Raw genomic sequence first — 24,860 nt, 5'->3', positions numbered from 1 at the left:
TCTGTGTGAGCCTGGGACACATTCATTGCCAACCAATTTTGTTAATTGGATAGGTCTCCATCTCTAGTTCAAGGACAGTTCTGTAAATGGAGTAAAATGAGCTTTTAAGTCGCCCTAGCTTGTCTATCTGTGTCTCATTGTCTAAAACTTAGCAGAAGTTTCTTTCCTGGCCAGCCTCACCCTGGGTGGCTGGATGTTGCCCACCCAGGGCATCATCCTTGCCTTAGAGAAGGAGACTGGTAGGACTAGGGGATCTTTAGGAATCACCTAGTCTGTCCACACATTTTAGGAATGGAGTCAGTCCTCACATGAATTTAAAATACTAATAATCAAAGATAACTAACAATTATTCAACAATTATTGAATCAAGTATCACGCTAAGCATCTCATGTGCACCTGCAGTAAATCTTAAGGTACTGGAGGCCACAGTGTTAGTAGCAGAGCCCTCAAGAGACCCTCAGTTTAGTAGGAAACATTCATGCTCTTTGTCAAAGACGGTTAAAGCCAAGGGATGGAGCCCACTTATAAGCACTGCATCCCAGCTCTGAGTGTGGACAGGAATGTAACTGCCCAGTGCCTATTTCCTCACCTGGAAAGTGGAGATACAAAGTTGCCAAGGTTATGTGCAAAGCTTTTTCCATGTCTTACTGGGACAACACAGGAGGGTTTGTTCTTTATTCTCCTTATTACCATTCATCAGTTCCCTCCTTGGGGAGGCCCAGAGACCCTTCCAGTTGAAAAGGGTCAGGTCCCCCGTTCTATCTGTCCCTCTTTCCTTCTGCCTCCCCCTTCCCCAAGGCAGTCCAAAGGACCCCTCTTTGGGATTCGAGGGCCCCTTGAGGCAGTTTGACACCTCTGGTCTTAGCCTATTCTCCCCTGTTCATTGCCCTGAGTCGGGAGGGCACTGCCCAAGGTCCCGTCACTCAGGGGCAGAGATGGGGCTGGAACTCCTCCTAACCCTAACCTGACATGGATGTTTCTGCCCTAGTAGGGCCTGTAGCTCTCTCTGCTGTCTTGGAGGAGATTGTGTGGCTGCCAGAACTCCCAGGTTGTGTTCCCTCCCCTCTCCCAGTCTTGGGATAATCCTTTAATGAATTAAATGGAGTAATTATGGCAGGTTAGGGAAGGCTTTGCTACTTTTTGGTAACCAATTGGCATCTTGCAGAATCTCGTTTACTTTCAGTTGTGTACTTAGAGATAATCCCTTTTGCCTTCTAAATCTTCTCCCTACTGCTCTCCCCTTCGATTCAATTCAATTCAACAGCCCTTGCCAGACAATGGGAATAAAGTATGAAAAAGATATGACTGCCTCCTTCCTCCTCTCAAGGAACTTCCATTTACACAGCAGATGACACTAACCAAGACAGAAAATGAGAAGATAAGCAAATCTGAGCAGAAGATAGAAATTCTTTGTTCAGAGCAAAGTGTTAGGACCTTGGCTGGTTCCTTATCCCTCAGGGTCACCTGCTCAGAGTGGCCTTCTCTGATGTCTTTGTCTGTTTTCTGTTGCAATAACAAAATATCTGAGACCAGGTAATCTGTAAAGAATCAGAGGCACACATGGCTCAAGTTCTGGAGGCTGGAAGTCCAAGAGCATGGTGCTGGTGAGGGCCTCATGCCGCATCACAACATGGCAGAGGGCATCTCTTGGTTAGATGGGGCCAGTGTTCCAGAGAGTGCTTGTTTTCATAGCAAAGCTACTGCTAGGCTAGACCTTTAATCCATGAAGAGGTTAATCTATTCATGAGGGCAGAGTCTTCTTGACCCAGTTACCACCCACGGACGAACACGTCTTAGTTCTGTCTACCCCAGCATAGTGCCAAGCATATGGGGTGGGGTTGCTGTTGGATGGGTTGATAAGTGAGTGAGTGAATGAATGAATGAAAACATTCTCTCGAGGTTCTTCCAGGTCCAGTGATTTAGGGTTCTAGGGTTCCCATAAGCAGGGCAATTAAGAGGAAGAAGGTATTCCAGTCTTTACCTCTTTTGACATTTTAGCTTGGAGGCTCTTACTGAGTCTTCCCAAATCCATTTCCAGAGATGGAGAAACCAGGGCTCAGGCTGTTCCTACAGCTCCCTCTCCCACCCCCAACCTCTAGGACAGAGAACACTCTGCCAGGCCACAGGGAGCACCATGGAAGCAGTGATACAAAGGTGGCATCTGACATAATCTCACTAGAGAGTCAAAGTGAGTAAAGGCAACAATCCTGTGGAGTGAGGGGGAGGGAGTGAAGACAGAGATCGCAATACTTTTTCTGGAAAAAGCTGGGTGGTAAATATTTTAGGCCTCACTCTTTCTGCTGAGACTATTCTATTGATGTAGTGTGGACAACAAATATGCACATGAATGAGCATGACTGCAAGCAAATGCAGCTTTATTTGTGGGAGGCTGAAATTTTAATTTCCCATCAATTTCATGTACTATAAAATATACTTGTTTTGATTTTTCCAATCATTTAAAAAGGTCAAATCCTGGTGGGGCATCGTAGTGCATGCCTGTAATCCCACCAGTTCGGGAGGCTGAGGCAGGAGGATCTCAAGTTCAAAGCCAGACTCAGCAACTTAGTGAGGCCCTGAGAAACTTAGCAAGATCCTGTCTCAAAATAAAAAATTAAAAGGACTGGGGATGTGGCTCAGTGGTTAAGCACCCCTGGGTTCAATCCCTGCTACCAAAACAAATTCCATTCTTAGCTTCCAGTTTTATACAAAAAAAGGATGTGGCAGGTGGGATTTGGCTTATGAGGAAGAAGGGAGAGGATAGTGTTCGGTGGCCAACCTGGGAGGTTTTCTGGAGGAGGGACATAAGAGGCCAGGAAAGGATTTGGAGGGCAAGCAGTGAAGCTGTGTGTCCAGGGTAACTGCGGGTGACACTGGCAATTACCACCAGAGACCAGGAACTCTGGACACTTGTGTCCCATCCAAAACCAGCAGCATCGGAGCTCAGTTCTTGGCCACTAACAAACCCATTTTACAGATCATTCAACATTTCAAGAGAAGCCCAGATTTGTTTTTCTGTGAACATTCCCAAGTTTTGTTGGTTGGAAAGGACTTTAAAAATTTAATTAAAAATTCTAAATAGATCTTCATATAGAAGATGAGGGGAGCTGATTACATCTCAAGAAGCTTTAGTCTGCAACTCTTGGTTTTGAATATTTATGGAGATCTTTTAAACCAAAGTGAGGAGGAAGGTCCTCAAACTAGGGAGTGTGCCCACACGGGTAGGTGACAGGTGGGGAGGTGGCATTTGGGGACTGGAATCTGCTGGATAAACAATGCCTACATTCTAGGAGGGTCTTTTCCCTTAAATATTTTATAGAAAATCATTGTTATAGTAAGCACAACCATATTCATATGGTCTGCAAAATTATATTTTTCTCCCTTTTAAAAAATTATGGCATTATACACAATAGAAACTCAACTAATCTTAGAAGTATAGCCCAATGAATTTTGATGTACCTTCATAACCACACCACCCATGGAACTGAAACCCACCTCCACCTTCCAAGGTAGATACTATTCTGTCCACTGTCACTCAAATCTTTTTTGTCTGTTCTTGAATTTCATGTTCATAGAATTGTTATAGCATAGACTGTTTGGGGGTCTAGCTTTGTCTTCTCAAATTCTGTTTAAGATTCATCCATGTTCTATAAAGTAGTGGTTTGCTATTTCTCATGATCCAGTAGCATTGCTCAGTCTAGCTATACTGCTGCTGATGGACGTGGAGGTTGTGTTCAGTTCTTGGGTTTTATGAATAACATTCCTGTGCAGGTCTTTTTGTGGACATAAGCACTCATTTATTTTCCTTGGGAATGACCTCAAGAGTAGAGTTCCTGACTGTATGACTTATGCTTATTTCAAAGGATGTTGTACTTGCTGTGAGTGGTATTACATACAGCAAAAAACTCTTCAGACTCTACTCCCAGCACCAACAGGCCCAAGTCTACTTCCTTTGCAGTTAGGTGCCCTCCATAGAGAATTTGAGAACATTGGTTTAGGGGAAAAAGCATGGAATGAAGGACCAGAAGACAGAGATTAAGGGGGCATTGTTACCAACCCAACTTTGCAGAGAAACACACTGAGGCTCTGAGAAGCAAGCTGATCTGCCCAAAGTCTTGTAACTATTCAAAGGAACTAGGCTTGGTGGTACACACATGTAATGCCAGTAGCTGGGGATGGCTGAGGTAGGAGGATCTCAAATTCAAAAACAGCCTCAGCAACTTAGCAAGGCCCTAAGCAACTCAGTGAAAACCTCTCTCAAAATAAAAAAGGGTTGGGGATGTGGCTCAGTGGTTGAGTGCCCCTGGTTAAATCCCCAGTGCAAAAAGAGAGAGAGAGAGAGAGACAGAGAGAGAGAGAGAGAGATTTAAAATCTGGATTTAAATCCAGATTCTTCCAACTCCAGAATTGCTGTGCCCTAAAACCCCAGGAAGTGGGTGCCCACCTTTTCACCTGCCCTTGGTGGGGAAGGAGGAGCAGGCTGTCATTCTACCTGCTCTCCAAAGGTCAGGTCTGGGACCAGTACTAGGGTGAGGCAAATCAGGTGCCTCAGTTACCTGGGAAGCAAAGTGTAAGGGGGACACATTTCCAGGAGTAAACACAAGTTCAGCCCCGCTTTTGCCCCAGTCCTGCATGGGAGCCAAGATCAGCTGATCCAGCCCCCACCTTGCAGCCATCTGAATTTCAAGAGGACCAGAGAGGCAGCGTGCCTCCCTGTTGGTATTCTTGGCTCTTCTCTGATCATGAACCTTGTGCTATCGTTCTCTGTCACCCACAGCCCGGCGTTAAACTCTCCTTTGGCTTAAGCTTGGAGGCCGGGTTTCTGTGACTTTAGAGAACCTACCACGACGCGAGGCCTGGAGCACGTTGCCCAGTCTCCTTTTCCCCGTCTGGGAAGTGAAGGTTCTGTGCTTGGCACCCCAGCAAGGAAACACAGTGCGTCCCTGGGTAAGGGACACCTCCAAGCCTTGCCTCCTAACCCTGGCTCTCCACTGGCATCACCAGGGGACTTTTAACTGTCTGATGCCCAGGCTGGCACCTCATTCCAATCAATTCCGAACCTCTGGGACTGAGCCCAGGTATCAATACTTTCTAAAGCTCCATGGTGATTCCAATGAGCAGCTAGGTTGAGAACAACTGCTCTAGACTATCCTGGGATTGCTGTGGGTAATTAGCAGCTTCATTTTGGCTTTATCACCCACTCTTCTCCTTGCCAGGGACATCAGAGTGGCCTCCATCTGGACAGCAGCCAGATGGGTGGAGCAACAAGAAGCACTTATTCCTCATAGGCCTCCCTCATTCCTGGGTTCTGGGAGGATCCCTGCTGCAGCCGATGAAAGCCACAGGCTTAGCTAGAAATCCTCAAGCAATTTGAGCGGCTTGTGTCTGGGAACTGCTGAGGAGTCTGAAATCTTAGGGCTTAGGGCCACAGAGAGGTCATCTGGGCTATGTTCTTGCCTCTGGGCAGGAGGCACTGGAAGAGGCAGCAGGAGAGCTGAGTTCAAGTCTAGATTCTGCCAGGCACCAACCAGCCAATGTAGGCAATGAACAATGGCCATCCTCAGTCTGGGTACATCAAAACACTCTGATTTAGAGACAGAGGAAGGACCCCAGAATCTGCTTTGTCAGTGGGCCTCCGAGTGGCTCCAATGTTGGCGGGCTTTAGAAGCTTATTGTCAGAGTGACTGTAAAGAGGGAAGCCAGAGGTGGGTATCACTGTGGAAGGCTAGTATGGGGGAGGAGCAGTGTGCTCTGGATGGTGAGACAAAAAATAAGCAGATCTGACCTCACTCAGCCCCCAAACTCCAGAGCCTCAGTTTCTCAGTTGTCACTTCAAGGAGAAGGACCTATTGTTGTACAATATAAATTGCTCCTATGTTTTATTCCTTTATCAGCTTCTCTTCATGTACCAGGTCTGAAACTCTTGCAGTTTCCTGTTGATGTGTATCTAGAACTGAGAAGTCCTTTCGATTAGTTTGCAAATGCTGTGACAACTGAGTGTGACTTTATGTAGATGCCCCATACGCCATTTCAGGTGATTTTCATAATTCCCTGGGCTGGAAGACAGAGCTGGTCAGGAGTCCTGGCTTGGTGGTTGGGAATGTGTGATGACTCTTTGGTGGGCAGCTGAGAGCACTTGGTTATCAGCATCCAGGTTTTAACTTGTGCAAGCAAGCTGCATCTGACTGACAGGATAGCAAGCTACCAGTAATTCAGGGGTTCAAGCTCATGACAACAGGCTGAATTGATTATCCCTGTTTTTCAGCCCTAAATGCACATGATCATAAGCCTAGTAAAAAGCAGAAAGCATTTGACTCTAAATCCAATGATCCTTGATCAAGATTATCATCAGTCTCTCTGGTTGCCCATCCATTTACCCATCATCCATCCATCCAGTCATTGCTAGATTTCTTTCTTTTTTTCCTTTTTCTTTGTTCTTTTTAGATATACATGACAGTAGGATGTATTTTGATGTATTATACATACATAAAATAAGAATAACTTGTTCCACTTAGGATCCCATTATTGTGGTTGTATATGATGCGGAGTTACATTGGCCGCATATTCATATATAAGGATAGGGACCTCAGAGGAGCACCAGGTGGGACCTCAGAGGAGGAATGAATGTCTGATTCATTCTACTGTCTTTTCTATTCCAATCCCGCTCCCTTCGCTAACTCACTTTCATCTGCTAATTTCTATCTGTCATCTATTTAATATACTCATCTATTTCTATGTATCTATTCATCATGATGCAGTCTTTGTAATAAGCCATCTATACAATTTGGCTAGCATTTACCCAGAGTCTGCCACGTGCCGCATGCCCTATCTGCATCCCCAGCTTCGGTTCTCCATCTACCTCATCTTCCCTGCCAATCCCAGGCCCCACTGACTGCCTTCTCCTCCGACCTGTTTGCAGACACTTAGCCTGTGTGACCACCATCTCCACTTGCCTCCCTCCTGACCCACATCATTCTCTGGTTGCTTGTGAGTAGACCCTTTGTCTGTTGGGTTAGTCAGTTTCCTGTCACTGTGACAAGATACCTGAGAAAATCAACTTAAAAGAAGAAAAAATTTATTTTGTCTCATAGTTTCAGTGCATGGTCAGTTGGTCTTTCTGTTTTTGGGCCTGTGGTGGGGCATAATATCAAGGTGGGGAGCTCAGAACGGAGCAAAGCTGCTCACTCAGAGTGGCCAGGAAGCAACAAGAGAGAGGAAGGGGTCAGAGTCTCAAGAGTCCCTCAATGGCACACCCCAATGACCTCACTTCCTTCCACTAGGCCCCTCCTCTAAAGATTCCACTATCTCTCACAAGATAGTCACAGGCTGAGGACCAAGCCTTTAGCACATGACCTTCATGGGACATTCAAGATCCAAACCATACCAACCTTCCTTGATTGCCATGACCTGACTCCATTCCTACCCCTATGTTGGTCTCCAGGGAGACATTTATTGACTAGATGACTAGAACCTCAACCAAAGTGTTTTCAATTTAAGGACCACATTTCTTCCAGGATTATTCTCTCCCCTCCGTTCCCATTACAAGGCTACATATACCATAAGCATTTTGTTTACACTGGTAGGCTTGAATTCATATCCTTTCACCTTTTATTCATTCAACAAATCTTGCATAGATATGTTTTCTAGATGTTCTTTCTAGGCATGAGAGCCCATCTCATTTTATAGATGGAGAGAGAGAGAAGCCCAGAGAAGGGCAGAGCTAGCTCAAGATCCTACAGTTTGTGCCAGTCTTGATGATAGTCAAGAGAAAGTTATACTCTGCACCCAGGGAGCTCCTGAGTTCCTCACCAAGCCAGATGATTTGTGCTCGCAGATGTGAGAGGAGGGTTGAGAAACCACAGGCTGCCTCACCAGGTCAAACCAGTCAGGCCCCATCAAGAGCCACAGGGAGCTACCTTCCGGGTAGCAGAGAGAGCCTGAGTCAGCCCTTGCCTGTATGGATTACGTTGGGTGAACAGAGGCTGGCAAGGGAGGGAGGGAGTGGCCCTGAGGATCTTAGGGCAGGAAGTGTGTGACCCAGTTGGGTCCCAGGGAACTACATCCTTCACAGTGGATCTGAGCAGTAGAGTCCATGTCCAAGGGCCAAGGGCATTCCGTTTAGGGTGGACTTTTCCTCACACATGGGAAATATCCTGCTGACCCTGCACATACTCTAAAATCAGAGATTCATGAGATATCTGAGTTTATCTGCCCTGGGGGTTCTCGAACTTGAATGATCCCCAGCATGATCTGAGGATTTGGAAGCTTGGAGTGGACTTATGTGTACTCCAGTGTCCAAAAGACCAAGACACATTGTTAAGTGAAAAAACTGTCAAATGGTACCTAAGATACTATTTAAGCTCCCATCCCATACTCAGCAAACCAACCAACCCAAGTCTCTCTATTTCCTACTGGCATATTTGTGTATGAGTATAAATGTCTAGAAAGGTTATTGGTTGTGGAGTCAAAGAGGGCTTTTGCCTTAACCTTTTTTTTAATTATTATTTTACAGAGAAAAATTCATCACGTATTGCCTGTTTAAATAAAATGAACAATTTCTCTAAATTTTTTCCACCCATTTCATCTATTTGGAGGTATGGAAATTTACACCTTAGCAAAGTTTCTCAGTGCTTCTGTGGAGGTGACTCATGAAGTGTGCTTCGAGAAATTTGCTGTAGTCTACCCTGCATCATTGTACAGAGGAGTAACTTGACTGTCAGAGAGGTATGAACTTGCCTAAGACCACCCGGCATAGTAGGAACAGGATTTGTGACCCCAGGATGGGTTACTCTAAGTTGGTGCTCTCTTGCACACGGAGAAGAGAAGGAAACTTGCCAGGAAAATGGAGACGGAGGGTATGCGTGGGTGGAGGCCCAGAGTCTGTGTGTGGGGCTGGGGCTCTGCCACCCCTGAATCAGGTCAGTAGGAGCCTCTGGGGAGAGGGGTGCAGTGACAGAGCAGGGTGAGAAAATGGTAGGAGGCAAATATTGAGCTGCCCTGGGATTCCCCCACCATGGTGTAGTTTGCCTCTTGAGGCCACCTATGGTTCCCAGCAGCCGCAGGAGAGAAAGACACCGTTTTCATCTGACTGCCTGTTGCTGGGTGACCTCAGCAATTCCTTAACCTCAACTTCCTCATCTATACTGTACACCGGGTCAGCAGCTCCAAAACCTGGGTTTGTGCCCTGTTGGAGGCTCACTAGAGAATGCAGACTCTTGGGACTTTTCATCTAGGCAGCAGGACCTGCAATGCAAATTTTTAACGCCTCCCCATTATCAGATGAGGGTTACAGACTTGAAGTTAGAAAACTGCTTCTTTGCCCCCTGAGCAAGACTGAGGCTGGCCTGTGCTCGGCAGTAATCCCTGCTCCCAGGAGCATCTCACCCTGCTGCCCCTGTCCTGCCTATGTTCCCTGGAGTTTCTTCCCTCAGGGAAGGCCTCTTCCTAGCTTGGGCAGAATGTCTGGAATGTGGTTGAGGGAGACAGGGCAGGTAGGGCCGCCAGGGCTGCCTGTGGAATTCAGGTAGCAGAGAACAGACTTCTGCCCCTGAGGGCCTCTGCCCTACTAGCCTCGGAGTGACCGGCAGGACCCAGGCATCTAGGCAAGCAAGGGAGGCTGTGGGGCACTGACAGGCTGGGAAGTCTCCATACACCTTGGTTTCTTCATTCACAAAATCAGGTCATTCTCTTCTACATGTGTGGCATTTTTGCACTTCCAAAGCAATTTTGCACTTATAAATTCTCTGTGCCTATCACATTTCAATAACACTATCTAAGCAGCTATGGGAAATTCATAGATAAAAACTACACACCAAACAGATTCAGAAAGTTACTTTTTTTTTTTTTATTTTTTAGCCTTAGGCACGATGCTCAGCATTTTACTGATTTATCACCTTATTTAGTCCTCATGACAACTTTTGTGAGATAAGGACTGTTATTACTTCCATTTGACAGATGAGGAAACCGCTTCCCAGACTGGGGAACTTGTCCAAGGCCACACAGCTGCAAGGAAGCAGAGCTGGGTGTGAATGCAGGTCTGTCCAACTTCAAGTCCAAACTTCACCCTGGCTCCACTCCCCTGTCAAGCCCAGCAAAGGGAATGAGAACCACATAGTGATATCTAGCCTTGATCTCTGTGGGGCCAGAACAGAGCATTCTGTGCTACAGGTGGGTGCAGAAACCCATAGCGGTTCCTGGGGAAGGATGTGGGGGAGATGTAGAGTAGATGGTCCTGAGTAGATGCCATTGTGATGAACCTGTAGGTGACAAGGGGACAGCAATCCACATAGAGACCCAGCACAAGTGTCAGGCAAATGAAGGATATGAGACCAGAGCTGGGAGCAGTAGGCTGGCTGATGTGTAGAACTAGAGTCCAGGGTAAAAGAAAATGTGGGGCAACTTATTAAAAGTTATAGAACTTTGTTAGAAATGGCAGAGCACTGAAACTGGTGGGGGATCTTTCTCAAAATGCAGGTGACATGCCCATGAATCCAAACCCTGTGATTTGGTTGGAATATACCATGAAGGGCAGAGGCCAAGAGCATGGGTTTTGGAGCTATATAAACTTAGCTCAAATCCTTGCTCTCTGGTTGAAGTATGTGGCAACCTTAGACAAATCATTTAAACCTCTATGAATCTCAGTTTCTTCCTCCACTGAATGAGAATAATAATAGTACCTCATTCAGACAATCAATTGGAGGTTAAATGAGATGATGCTTAGCCCACTACTTATTAAATCATAGTAAATATTAGTTGTTAGTGCAATTATCATTGTCATTATTAATGTGCAAAGGGGAGAAATGGGAGATGAGCTGGCAAAATCAAGGTTATGGAAAAGGGACATGGGAAGGATACTGGTGTTGTTGGCCAAGACCACATCAGAGCCCTTAAGCGTGAGGATAGGTGATGGTAGGGATAATATCAGAGGTCGTTTCAGGTCCTCCGCGTGGCTTGCCACTTCCCAGGCCATTGAATCAGCCAGCCTGGCTCCAGTAGCATGCAGCACTGGAACCCCGCCCACCAGCACCAGCCTGGGGCAGGCGTCTGAAGACTGGATTGGTGGCAGATGAGCTCATGCCCGTGAGCTTGGCCAACAAGGCCGGAGGCTTCTCCTGGCAGGGGCCCGTCAGAAGTGCCGGCTGGGGGTCAGGATGAGCTGGAGGGCCCGGTGGTGCCCAGATGCCCGTGGCCAGCGGGTCTGCTGAGTGTTTGATTACATTCCCGGGCACCCCAGGCAACGCCAGGGCTGACTGTTCCCACTCCTGCTGGGCCCCATCTGTCAGTCACAGAGCTGGCATCCCAGGCTTGGCCCCCACGGCCCACCTGCCTTCCACCTTCTGCTTCCTCCTCTCAGCTGCAGCCCTCCTAGAGCCAGGTGGTCTCATTCCCCATGACTTCATCTTCCTTAAAGGCATCAGGTCTCTTGGACAGTTGGGCCTCAGGACCTTTCAGGTCCACGGACCTTCAGGGTCTTTGCACTGTACCTGTCTCCCAGCTCCACCCTCATCTTGCTATGCGACCCTCCCTGGGGAGAACACAGTATGACAGAGGGGACTCCAGCCCTGCAAAGAACAGTTTGCATTTTATGCTATTGAGCTTATTGTCTCAATGTGAACATCCCATTAGCCAGCTTTCCTCAGGGAGCAGAAGCTTCTCATGGGACTGGTCTTCAAAAGTGGAGCGTACTCATGTGGCACCTGTGGCGTGGAAGTGAGGCAGTGGTATGACCTACAAGTCTGGTTTTCCTGGGCCTGTCTCAGTTATTCCAAGTCTTGAATCCTGGGAAAACCTCAGTCCTAGGTGACCTGGAGAGTTAGTCAGCTGACCCTGTCCATGTGCCATGTTGCCTCTGACGGTGTGTGATTTGTGTTTGAATGAACCTGAGTCTTTAGTCTACCCCAGAAGGAATCAGAAGGAGTCAGTCTGTTAAGTATTCAAATAGTGCTCTTCAGATCTATGCTTCCAGACTTCACGAGCGCCCTGCAACCGGCAGCAAGGTGAGAGCTTACCGCTGCGCTCCCGTGGTGAGCAGCCATACTGCTCCAGAAAGGGCAGCCTAGGAGGAAGGAAGGAAGAGCTCGCCCAGGCCACAGGGGCAAAGACACAGAAATAGGAGGTGGAGAATGGCTGTCTTCTAGGTCTTCCTTTAGGAACCTAGGACATCCCTGTAAAGAACATGAGAACTTAGGAATGTCAGAGCCGGCTGTTAGAGATCAGAGTCTAACATCTGCTTCATTGAGACAGGGATGTGGAGACCCAGGAAGGGGATTCAATAGCAGATATAATTCTTAGTGCTTACAATGTGCCTGGTCCTGTGCTGGAACATGGGTGCCTCGGTCCCACCCATAGAGAGTGTAATTGGTCTGGGATGGGGAACTAGGATTTCTAAAAGTCTCCCAGGTGATGCCAATGTGTAGCCTCTGTTGAAAACCAGTTAGACATAGATCTGTCCCCCAGGAGCTTAAAATTGAGTGGGGCAGGAGCTAAAGTGAAGAGAGGTACACACAGAACCCAGGGTCACCTGGGAGGTTCAGCCAGAGAACTGCAGCTCAGAGACCCAGACAGTGCAGTCCAGTGGTTAGAGGGCTCAGCCAGACTGGGAATTGACTTAGCTTAGGTTGCACCATTGAGTTTGGGAAAGTAATTAAACCTTTTCTAAGTTTCAGTTTCTTCATCTGAAAAATGGAGAATGATAATATTGCCTAATTCATTGTGGTGGTATTCAGAGAAATGAGGTAATCTCTGTAGAGTACTGAACTGAGTACAAGACATAGGATTAGTTATTAATATTATTATGGTTATTACACTTGTCAGTTCAGGGCCAAAGTCAGGGGTGCTTACGGTGGAGAGTGGCTGGGAACCGTACCAAGATGGATAGGTATGATCTCAGCAGCAGGAGAGGGAAGGCTAGATGTCCAGATAGGCTCAGGAATGGGAAGGTTCCACACGTGCCTGGGGGACAATAAAGGGTCCATATCCTTAATGCATGGGAAATGGGAGGTCAGAAGACCCCCCGGAAAGGCCTTGGGGCCAGCCAGGAGAAGTAGAGGGGCAGGGGAGAGTACACCTGCCGGCTGCATTATAGGGGTCTGCAATTCATCCCAATACTCATCTCGTGCTCCCTCTTTGGGCTGCAGACAGTGGCTGCACCAAACAGACTGGCGTCCAGTCTGGACCTGCATGGGGGGCCCCAAAGGAAGCCAGTTGCCTGCCACTCTGCACATGACTAGTCAAAGGACTCAGGGGGCCACCCAGCCCCTCTGCTTCTGGTTAATGCATAATCGTACCAGACTTGGAGACTGGGGCGCCAATCAGCCAAGTGGATAATTGCCCAGGGGTGCCTTTTCACCAGCATTGATCACAGTAGCTCTCCTCTTCCTGCAAAACCCTAGGTCTTTCATCCAGGGCTCAGGCAGCTCGTGCAAGGGAGACCTCAGAGAGTCTCCCTGGTAGGGGATCCTTCTGGATGTCCTGGGTAACACACTACAGCAGCCTGCTTGGAGACTGTGATAATCCCTGGTACTAGTGACAGGTCCCTGAAGACATGGCCCATAGTGGCTGCAGCAACTCCATGAATAAATTTCTCACTCATGCTGGAAATAACCAGGAGCCTCACGACTCCTGTATAAGCAGCAAGAGCAGAACCTTCATGCTTCCACTGACTCCTAGGGGCCAGCCCGAACTTCCGTACAGCCGAGTCCTAACCAAAGCCAACTTTTGTCACAGTAGAGAAAGCACATCTCTTCTGAGTGGCCCCAGCACACTTGTGACCTCATTTAACAAATAATAAAGCAGAAATTTAGCAAATTTAAATTTTTTGCCTGAGGTCACATAAGCGTATAATAATAGTAATAATGAAGATAGGAAGAATTCTTGCTTATCAATCAGGTTCAAGGGCTGCCACTCAGTCGACCCTCAGGTGAAGTTGTTGATTATGAACTGATTACTGGGAGATGTAACATGCTCCCTGTGGTTGGAAATGGGCAAGAAGAGACCCATTTAACTGCCAGGGAAGCTGCAGAGGGGCTTCCAGACCTGGCAGGGAGAGGGGAGATTAGGAAGCATGTCGCAGAGCTGTTGCTCTACAGATCTGCCGGGCAGGAACTACTTCTGTATCTCAATGTCCCAAATGCCTAGTACAGTGCCTGGAAAAGGGTAGGCCCCACCGTATGAAGGGACAAACCCAACAAGGAATGTGTCCTGTAACTAAAATGGGTGGTGGTGAGGAGAGTGGAGGGCTAGTTCTTGCTGACTCTTCTCTTCCCTTAAAAAACTAGTTCTCAACCCAGTGCACCCTGGAATCATTTGGGCAGCTGGAGCAAAGAAGCACCCCATAAAACATCCAAGCTGAGGTGTCTTGTGTCGGGAGGAGTCGTTAACTTTGTACACACCATCTGTCTCATGAATCTGCACAATCGTTACAGCAAGGGTTCTCCTTATCCCCATTCTCCAGAGGGGAAAGTTGTGTAGCCCAAGAGCAATGAGAATTGCCTCCCATGGGGGGCTTTCTCAGCTAAGTGCCTTCTGTCAACCTTTATCTTATTGAATCTCAAAACCACCTCGCCCCAGATATGAGCTATGATTAGCTCCATCTTTTCATAAAGGGAAACCAAGACTCAGATTTAGTCACGTCCCATGGTTACAGGGGTGGTAGGTGGAACTTTATCACTCCAAAGCCGGGGGGTGGGATGGGGATGTGGAGGTCATCAGTTTCAGATGGGAGATGGAGGAGGAGGAGGGGAGAACTCTGCTCCCAGAGCTAAGAGAACTCCTCCATTTCCCTGGCCTCTTGCGTGCCTGGGCAGCACTACCTGTCTGCGGCCTCAGTTTATCCCTCCGTGAGGCGGGGAAGGGAGGCGGCGCAGGGGCTGGTTTCCCGGTTCCCTTCCAGCCGGCATATCCAGGACTCGGTTCCCCACCGTGAGTTCTGGGCCACAAACCAGTTGGCTTCCTCCCTCCGTGTCAGTGAGACAGAGCTGGCGGGAGGGATGATCCGCCTCAGTTCTCCCTCCTCCTCTTTCCTCCTCCTCCTGGGCTGGGACACACCTACTCCAACTTTCTCAGCTGCCTCTCCGGCTGGGGCTGCGCTGGGCGCCTTCCTGCTCGGCGGCTCCGCACCTCCCTCCCACTCCGGAGCGTGTGAGCCCGGCCCTCGTGAGAGGGCTCCTGCCCCGCGGCCGCTCCTCTGGGGCACGCTCTCCGACCTGAAGGGCTCAGGTAAGCGCTCCTGGGGGATGGGAGGCAGGGGCGGGGGAGGGGGCTGCAGGTAACCCACGCTGTGCTGGCCTTGGGGCTCCTGGAAGGTGGAGAAGGAACCAGGAGCTGGCCGGGGCAGGCATGTGGCCAGGGGGACAGGACTCCCGGCCTGGATCCCTTAGGTACACTGTAAGAAGCCAGTGATGTAGCCAGCCTCGGTGCTGGGGATTGGGATTCAGAAAGGGACAAGACAAGGGACAAGACTAGGTCATAACACATGTGTGGGAAGTGGGACTCTTGTCCCTGGGAGAACCAAATCCCCTGCTTGGGCTTCTGGGGATCAGCCTTCACGGAGAGGTGGGGGGAGATTTCCTTCATAGTATGAAGGAAAAGTGTTGGAGCCAGGGACTGAGAGATGCTGGCTTCTGTGCACGTCCAGGTGGCCACAGGGGCCGTGTCAAGACAGAGCCACCAGGAGAGGAGGAGGGAGGCCCTGGGAAAGTCAAATAACCTGGGCAGCCCTGGTGCTCCTGCAGTGCTTCACAGAGCCTCAGCCTGCCCAGCTGTAAAATGGGGGTACATGTAGTCACCGGAGGCCAGCAGGCTGGGAAGCTCAGAGGCCATGCTGACATGGGGTGATGGGGGAGTGACTTGCCTCTGTCACCCTGTCTTGACATGAAGCAGCAGAGCTGAGCAGAGCCATTGGGTGAGTTCAGCCCTCCCCTGGATGCAGGCAGTGCTGTTTGTCCCAGGGTGGGGGGGGGGGGTTCCCAAGATTTCCCAAGGAATCAGAAAAGCTGCCTCTGTCCCCAGTCATGATCCAGACCTGATGCCTGGGTTCAGGGCAGAGGAGAGGTGGAGAGACACAGAGGATGTGAGCCTCATTTTACAGGTGGGGAGCTGAGCCTGGGACAGTTAACATGCCCTCTGCATAGGACGCTTCTAATGGTCATTATAGCTTGTGCTTATTGAACACTTCCTGGGTTCTGGTGTCTGTGCTGAGTATGCATGGTCTTTAGAAATTTTGAGATTTTGTAGCCAGGTAGTGTGGCCATATGAAAAGAGAATTTGTCAGTCATGCCTCGGTGACTCACAGGCTGTGTGGCCTGAGGATAGTTCCATTACCTCTCTGGGCCTGTTTCTCCACATATAAAATAAAGGCATCAGATGATTATTAAGATTCATTCTCAATTGGTTCACCCTGTTGAGTAGACAGCAGGAATATTGTCTCCATTTTGCAGAAGAGGAGCCTAAGGGACTCGGGGTCCCATTTCCCAGTAAGAGGCAAGCTTAGGTCTCTGCCAGGGCTCTGCACCTGCAAGATCTCTTGTAGAAGAGCAGAATCCATGATGTTGGCTAGTCTGTTAGAGTACAACAGGGAGTCCCCCCTCTACGACTGTTCCCGTACCTCAGTGTCCTCATCTATAAAATGTGGGAGGAACTAGAATGAGTCGGGGTCTCTGGAATGCCCTCTGATTCCATGACTCTTAGAGGCCCAATCCTCAAGGGCTGGCGGAACCAGATGCAGATGGTCAATGGCCTTGTCTGGTCCCGGAGCAGCAGCGTGCCTGAGTGCTTATGGGCAGGGGCTGCCAGGCCCCGTCTGCACCTGTCCTGTGAGTTAGGCCCTGGGCCCTGCTCCCTGTCCACTCTTCCCTGGGTGGGACTGAACTCCCCTGGGCCTGGAAGTTCTCCATCTAGTGACTCCTGCTCTGCCACTGACCAGGCAGGGTGGGTGTGAGAGGCCACGGGGCGGGTGCTAAGCCTCAGAGAGTGGGGTGCGCCTGGGGAGAGGATTGTCACTGTGGAGCACCTTTCTGTACTCCTTGGCTGGGCCCTGTCTTTTGGGTTCCTTGCTCAGCCGGTGGGCCTCCCTCTGAGAGCCTCCCACGGTTCCTGAGCGCCGGGCACAAGTTAGCTCAGAACCTCAGGCCTAGTGTCTCTCTCTGTGACTCTAACAGGACTCATGCTTCATTTATAAGGGAGTTTTATGAACAGTTTTATGAGGAAAGGTGTGGATCCAAATCCTGGAAATCGCTAGCTGTGTGTCTGGGACTCCATGTTTCTAAAAACCTCAGTCTTCTCATTTGAAAAATGCGGGTAATCTTTGTTCTTTCCTTGGAGAAGTGACGTGAGCATTAAATGAGCTGACGCATCCCAGGTTCTGCGTGTGAATCACCGGGCCTTATTTATTACGTTCACGGTCATCAATTAGTGACTCTTCTCACTTCCTCCTAGCACTTCCTATCATCTTATGGCACTTTGAAGTGCTTTGTCCTTAGACTGAGTACAATTTTGGTCTGAAAGTTTCTCTCCTACTAAGATATAAGCCGTGGGCCTACCTTGCTCACTGCTCTGGGGCTCGTGTCCTGCACGTGAAAGGAGGTCATTATGTATCCGTGGAGTGAATGAGCGGATCTCTGGTTCTAATTCACAGGGAGACTGCAGCTTAGTAGGACTACGTGTTGCCCCACCCAGTCACAGATGGCTGGGAGGGTCCTTGGAGATGCTGAATCTGTCAGATGGCAGCCTGGAGGAAGGTGTAACTGGACTGGGTCACCTGGCAAGCAGGGAAGGCAGGGCTGGGACCCACGTCTCTTGACTTTCCTCTGCTCACTTTGCCTAGGTCTTTTCCAAAGTTTCTGTTTATTATATGGGTGGTGGATAAGTCCTAGAGGCCAGAGAATCGCCTCCCACTCCCTCTGGAGGCCATTTGGGATTAGCAATGAGACGGTGGCTGGCCTGTAAGCCAGGGGACATAAGCTCGTCAATTGGACGCCTTCCCCAGCGCTCACCAGCACGTGTGCACGCGGACAAACCACATACGAACACGCAGCTCCATTGCCCTTGCCCACGAATCAGCAGATGTCTGTAACTGTACAACTGGAAGGGTCCTCAGGAGTGTCCCGAAGTCCCCCGTGGGGAATTACTGGTCCCTAGATTCTGAATTCATTGCCTCCACTCAGGCAGCGGGTTTGTGCTGATGTCCCCAGTTGGCGGAGGCTCCACCGTGAGCCACTCGTGAGCTTGGGGTTTGACAATGAAAAGAGGATCCTCACGTGCTGAGCTCCTCGCTGGGCGTGTTACCAGGCCGGGCTCTTTCACCTATACCTCCTCTTCTCTGCACGACTCTTCTCATGGTCCTGTTGGTTTTTGTTGTTGCCATTGTTTTCATCGGAGCTGGACAGAGACTCAGAAAGGTCAAGTCACTAAGTCACAAAGTGTTCTCTTTGGACACTTAATTCAAAAGACAGTTTAAGGATCCCGTGTGATGTGTCAGGATCCCAAAGGCTCACAGTTGGTAGAGACAGGTCCACTCATAGATTGAGGGGGGTGATAAAACCCAGGCAAACAGGCTGCCTCGGGGGTCCAGAGGCCCCAATAGGACATTGGATACAGGTTTAATGAAGGCTTCATGGAGGAGCTGGTACTGAGTGTCAGTTTTGAAGGCTTAATGAGAGTTAAACAAGAAAAAAAAAATGTGGGAAAGGCATTTAAAGGAACAAAATAGCATATGCAAGGACAGAACAGTGGAAAGCAAAGGAAACAGATAAGTACAGTAGCCTATAAGCTGGGTGGGGAACATCTGAGGCCTGAGAGGTGGATTGGGGCCAGATCATTAAAGGCCTTGTGTGCTAGGACAAGGAGCATGGCTTTAAAAAATGGTGAAATCATGGACAGACACAAAGTAAGCAAAATAGTATAAGGACCCTCATCACCTGGCTTCCACAGTTATGTTTCTTCTTTATCTCCACCAGCTTCCGCTACCCGAGTATTTTGAAACAAATCCAGATAGATGCCTGCATCTGAAAGTAGTTCTGTGTGTCTGCAAAGACTTCACACCACCGGGGCATGACTTTGACTCGACAAGCATTGGGGAACACTGAGGGGGTTTAAGTCCAAGAGTCCCTTGGCGAGGTGTCTCTGTCTGTGGGGTGGAGCATGAGTTGAAGGGGGTCGGATTGGAAGGTTGAGGTATCTGATTGTCTCCCCATTGGTCGACCGCAGCGCCTGATATCCCATTATTACTCATCGATTAACCAGTTATCTTCTAAAACCCATCTCCTCCTGTAAGAGGTGATACTTGAAGCATTTTCCAGTTTAGAATTTGCAAGAGAGAGAGAGAGAGAGAGAGAGAGAGAGAGAGAGAGAAATCCACATCCCCTCCCCCAGTCCTTCTTTTTCCATTCCTGAGACTATGGGGACCCCTTCCAGTCAAACTGAGGTGTCAGGAAAACCACAGTGACCCTTCCCTGGTGGGGGCAGGGAGCCTCACGAAGTGGGTGCCCTTTCGGCTCCAGTGCCCACAGCGGCTGGCCTGGGCACGTGCTGAGCAGGCTGGAGCATGCATCTGTGGGGGAACATCAGCATGCGTGTGTGTGCTGGCCCGTGAGTGCACACGTGTCCTGCTGGAACGGCTCTCCTGTCCCTGTAGCGTCCCTTCCTTGTGGGTCCTCCAACAAAGCCAAGCTTAAGGCACAGAACGTCTCATGCTGGACACCTGGAAGCTCAGCGTGGAAGCAGGAGAGCTTGGGGTCCCTGTGGCACTGTGGTGGGACACGTGAGCTCTGGAGCCACAGAGCTCAAGTTCCAGTCCTGGCCTGACTTGGGTCTCTGTGATTTTGGGACGTGGTTCCCCTATGTGAAGGGCATAGAACCTTGGCATAGTCAGTTCTTATTAACAGTCATTAACCGTGGCTGCCATCAAGGATCTGGAACCCCTGGAAGACAGGGAGTTGACGCAGGGAATCATAGCATCTTGCAAACTCCAATTCTAGAATCTGGAACTTCTAGAAATCTATAGTTAGAAGACTCTTATTGGATCCCTGGTGTATTCTAAATCCCACTGGATCCCTGGGTACTCTCTGCTCTGTGGGAAGATGCTTCCTATGGTGTCTGATGAATGGTCAGCATGACTTTTTAAAATTCTCCCTTCGAAACATTCGAAACCAAAGTGCATAAATTTTAAGTTATTGCCGATGAATTTTAATAAAGTAAACTCAAACAGTGACTGAGCAGCAACCAGAGCACCAAGCTGACGTCACATCCCCCAGGAACCCTCCTGGTGCCCCTGGCCAGACATGATGGCTGTTGTGTCCCCAGCCTCTGAGGATGGTGAGGGTCTCCTCCTGGGGCCGTGCACCATGGTTAGAACTCCACTTAGTAGAGGGGTCCAGTGAGTTAACTTGGAAGTTGCTAAATTAAAATTTATGCTAAATTAAACTTTATATATATATATATATATATATATATATTTTGCACTGCCATGTTTCTGTGGCACCCTAGTTTGAGCTTCCCATTTTGTATTTTAAAAAATACAAATTCCTTAGGCTCATTCTAAGTCTGTGAAAGTTGAATGTGGAGCCTGACAGTGGAGACAGGAAGCAGTATTTTGACAAGGTCCCTGGGGCTTCCGTGGGGTCCAGCTGGGTTTGGGAACCACTGGGCTGGTGTGTTTGGAGTTTGGATTGGAGTTTGACAGACTATCGCTTCCGATCCGTACTCCACGCTTGCTGGCTGTTAACCTTGGACAAGACGCTGGGCCTCTCTGACCCCTTCCCCCTCATTCTTTCTTTGTAACTGGAGCAGGAACAACCCCTCCTGTGTGGAGGAAGGTCTCTGAGTCCCCATGGGGAGAACACCCACCAAGCTCCAGCTGCGACACTCAGCAGTCCGTGAGTGACTGGAGAGCCTGTCCTTGGTGGAGCCCAGGGACCATTGAACTGGACACCTGAGTCTTTATGTTTGAGTCCTGGCTGAGCCACTGACTAGCAGTGTGACCTTGGACCCCTCTCCTGGCCTCAACATCCCCATCTAGAAAGTGGAAGTAGACCTTATTCCCCAGGAGGGTTTTCAAGGGCCTCAAATAAGAAATGGTCCAGAAAACTGCTCTGAGACAGAAACACGCTGCATGAAGTGAACCCCATTAAACTGGGACTCAGGTAAACCTGGGCACCCAGTGGCGAGTGGGCCCACAATCATCCTTGCAGTTCTGCCGAGGGCAGGCGGGGTGGGGGTGGGGAGTGCTGAGGCATCAGTTTCCACAGGCTGGTATGCCTGGCACGGCTCCCATGCCTTTTGGTTTCTGAGAACCGTCTTCTTCCTGGTTCCCGGGGCAGGCAGAGTCCAAGATCCCATAGCTATGAAATGCCATTCATCTGCAGATAGTCACAATGTTTTTATTATTTAAATGTCTTCTTTTTAATTAGAGACTTCTTTGAAGACTTTTACTAGTGTTTAAAAAAAAGTCCTTTCTAATGAAATATAATATGCATATAGAAAAGTGCACAAATCATAAATGTACAGCTCAAGGAACTTTCCAGAAACTAGCTAGCGCTCCAAGATAAATAAATTAAAGCATGACTACCATTCCATAAACCCCACTTTGTGCCCCTTTTAGTTGCTAACCACTCCCATCCCTACAAGAGTAACTTTATCCTAATGTAATGCATAGATTTGTTTTGCCTGTTTTTAAGCTTTATATTCTCAGAATAGCACAGTATGTACTCTTTTATACATGATTTTTTACTCCACATTATGTTCATGGAGTTCATTTGTACAATTGCTAGAACAATAGTTCCCTTTCTTTGCTGTATAGTATTCCATTACATGATCATTCCTCAATTTACATACCGGGCTAATTGGTTGTGTTTTGGGTCCTGGGGTCCACATTCCAGTCTCAGGTCCAGTTCTATTTATTGCAAGTAAAACATGGTTCATGTGGCTAGGTCTCCATGTGGGAGCTACGCAGACCTGCCTTCAGGAGAATAAAACATTTGCCTCTGGGCTTTGAGATGCTGATGGACAGTAACAGGTGCAGACTCAGAGACTCCCAGGTTAAAGTCAGGGGTGGGGGTGAGGTCTGCTGCTTCTCCCTCACCGGTCTGTTCTTCTAGTTGCCTTTAGAGATAACTTTGTGGCGGCTTTGCCTGAGGGTCAGTGTTCCCCCAAGAGTGATCAGTAAACCATCCACAGGGGAAAATGGGATTTCATGCTGATTCCCCTGCAGCCCACCGAGTCCTGAGGCAAAGGCTTTGAACTCATGGACATTTGAGAATCCCCTCTTGAAGATCTCAGTCTGTCCCCAACGTCCCTTATCCTCTTTCCATCTGGGGCTTGGACAGGGCCACATGGGGAATTTCGACTTTGAAATGAGGTGTGATGGAGTGTAAGACCCGAAAGAAAGGGCTGGTCACCTTGTTGAGCGGATCATGAGCGCCAGTCACACCAAAGTCACCTGGGGAACTTGTCGAGCACCTCTCATGAGCCCCACCCCTAAGGGTTTCGATTCCATAGATCTGGAGCGGGACTGGGAATACTCACTTTTGAACTCCTGCCCCCACCCGCTTAGAAGGTCCCTGATTTGGTGGGAACCACTGGTTCTGTTCAACTGCCGCTTTGGTAGAGGAGAACGCAGGCGGCCCACAGACCTGCCGAGTTCCCCGTCTGCCAATGGCTGGGCAGAGCAGTTACCCCAGAGGAGAAATCACGGGGAGAGTGCCCGGGGGCTTGAACGTGACCCAGAGTCGTTTGGCCAGGAGCCCATCACCCTGGGTCCCATCAGGATGCCCCCAGGTTATCTGCCTCCCCTCTCTTGCCTCTGGCCCCATAGTCACATTCAGCCCGCCCAGCGGCAGGACCAGGCGCCTCAGACAGCGGAACTGCCCGTCCTGCCCACTGCTAGGAGCAGCTCCACCTGCCATGACCTGCCCGCCTGCCGGGCTTTGTCCTAAGCTGTTCTGCTCAGAGGGGAGAGGACGGACAGACTGCTGGGCTGGGCCAGGCTGGAGGAAATGGGACGGCAACCGAGGCTTTGCTGAGAATCTGTTCGCTGGAACGAGAGGATCCATGTTTATAGGAGCCCTGGTGTGGGGAAGATCCCAGAACCTCCCCTTCCCATCCCTCTGGCAGGGCCAGGCAGCCCAGGTACCTGTTAGACACACGAGTGTTTTCATCCTGGCTTGGCTGTGTGATCTTAGAAGTTAGGAAACCTCTCTGAGTCTCATTTCTATCACCTACCAAATGAGGATAATTATAGGGTTGCTGTAAACTAGCTTAAAAGAGACAAGGCAAGCAAGTGCCTTCCACAGGGCCAGCACACGGGGGATGTTCAGTAATGTCAGTGATGACCAGGCGCCTGTGTCTCTGTGAGCACTCCTGTCCCCAAACCTCACCATCATGGGGTGGGGGCTCAGGGGAGGTTAACTCTGCGAGGCAGGAGAGAGGGACCAGTCCCAAAGCCTGGATGGATGGACCCGTGCAGGCCCCAAGAAATGAGGGCATGTGCTCAGGGCTCCCTCACTGGGCACCCACATGGTCTCCAAAGTTACAGGGACTCCGGTACCTGAATCGTCCTCTTCATGGCCGCAGTGACCTCATGAGGACTCAAGTGGGAGTCCTGCCGATCACTTTATTCACGTCTCTTATTTTGATCCTTGTAATAGCTGATTATTGAATTCCCTAGTGTATGTATGGAAAGACTGGGGCTCAAGGTCATATGCAATCAGCAGCGGGTGGAGGCCTGGCTCAGAGGCAAGCCGCTTCTCCACAGCCTGCGCATGTGTCTGCTGTGTTCTGTGGCCCTGAGCAGCCGCCCCACCTCCAGGATGGGCCTGTGCTGGAGGCAGAACTGCCTGGGAGCAGCCACATGCAGCTGATAGTCTCAGGGACAAGGAACCCAGACAGGCTTCTGCCACAGCAGGCTCTCAGGGCCAGGGAAAAGGCCAGCCTCTACTTTGCTGGTGGCCATGGGGCCTGAAGGCTTCCACGCAGGCTGTTTATTGCATCATGGATAGAGAGGGGAATCGTGTGGAATGACCCCATTTTACAAATGACATAAATGGGGCCCAGAGAGGTCACCCCAACTTGTCAGGGGCAGAACTTAAAAGATCAGGAAATCTGTGTTTTCCTGGGTGTCCGGGACCTGGTCTCCCTTTCCTTTCCACTGCCCTCCCTCTTCTGACCACCTCACGCCCACCCCACTGCCCCCTCTGAAACTTGGGACAAGGGCACATCTGTTCTCATTTGAATGCTGCTCCAGCGCGGCTTGAGTTTTGCTGTAAATCTCTGGAGGGGAGGGATGTCACAAAGACCCACAGATGTGTGTGTGTGTGTGTGTGTAGGGTGCTCCCACAGGGGCTCCTGGAGCAAGGGTGAAGGCCAGCGCACGCAGGGAGGAATTCCTGCACGCCACACATTTTTGAGCACCTACAGTAGTAATAACCATGACCCACCGGCTAGTTTCCACACCCGCTGGCACCGTGCCAAATGCTTGCCGCGCATGCGCCCTAAAATCCTCCGGTGAAGAGAGCTTTGCTAGCCCCATTTCACAAATGGGGAAAACGAAGCTTGGCTAGGCTAAGCCGTGCCTCTCTCTGCCTCTCCGTGCAAGCCGAGGGAGAACCGGGCGGGGGGCGGGGCAGGTGACTCCAGAGCAGGTTTCTTCCCCTGCACTTTCCTCCTGGCTCATGGGGAGGAAGGCTGGCCTTGGGGGTTCCCAGGAACCCCCAGCTTGGAGTGAAACTGGGGGAGGGGAGCAGCTTGGGCACCGGGCAGTAAACACAGCCAGGGTGGGGAGCCTGGGTTCTGGTCCCAATTCTGCCATCCACACGTATGTGATTTATGTTCCTTTGCTGGACATGGTTTTCTATTTTTTTTTTTTTTACAAA

The 24,860-nt window shown here is 49.6% G+C and overlaps 1 protein-coding gene across 1 annotated transcript in view; it reads left to right on the top strand.

Moving 5' to 3' along the window:
- The first annotated feature begins 15,093 nt into the window (after positions 1-15,093).
- Fat2 (FAT atypical cadherin 2) overlaps positions 15,094-24,860 on the top strand; it is an 82,283-nt gene continuing 72,516 nt past the window's right edge. Inside the window, exon 1 of the mRNA XM_047555511.1 lies at positions 15,094-15,213. The gene's annotated coding sequence lies outside the window, so the exon portion shown is untranslated. The remainder of the gene's footprint in view (positions 15,214-24,860) is intronic.

This window comes from Sciurus carolinensis, chromosome 6 (assembly GCF_902686445.1).
Source record: "Sciurus carolinensis chromosome 6, mSciCar1.2, whole genome shotgun sequence".
Lineage (NCBI taxonomy): Eukaryota > Metazoa > Chordata > Mammalia > Rodentia > Sciuridae > Sciurus > Sciurus carolinensis.
This window is presented reverse-complemented; position numbering and strand designations above follow the sequence as displayed.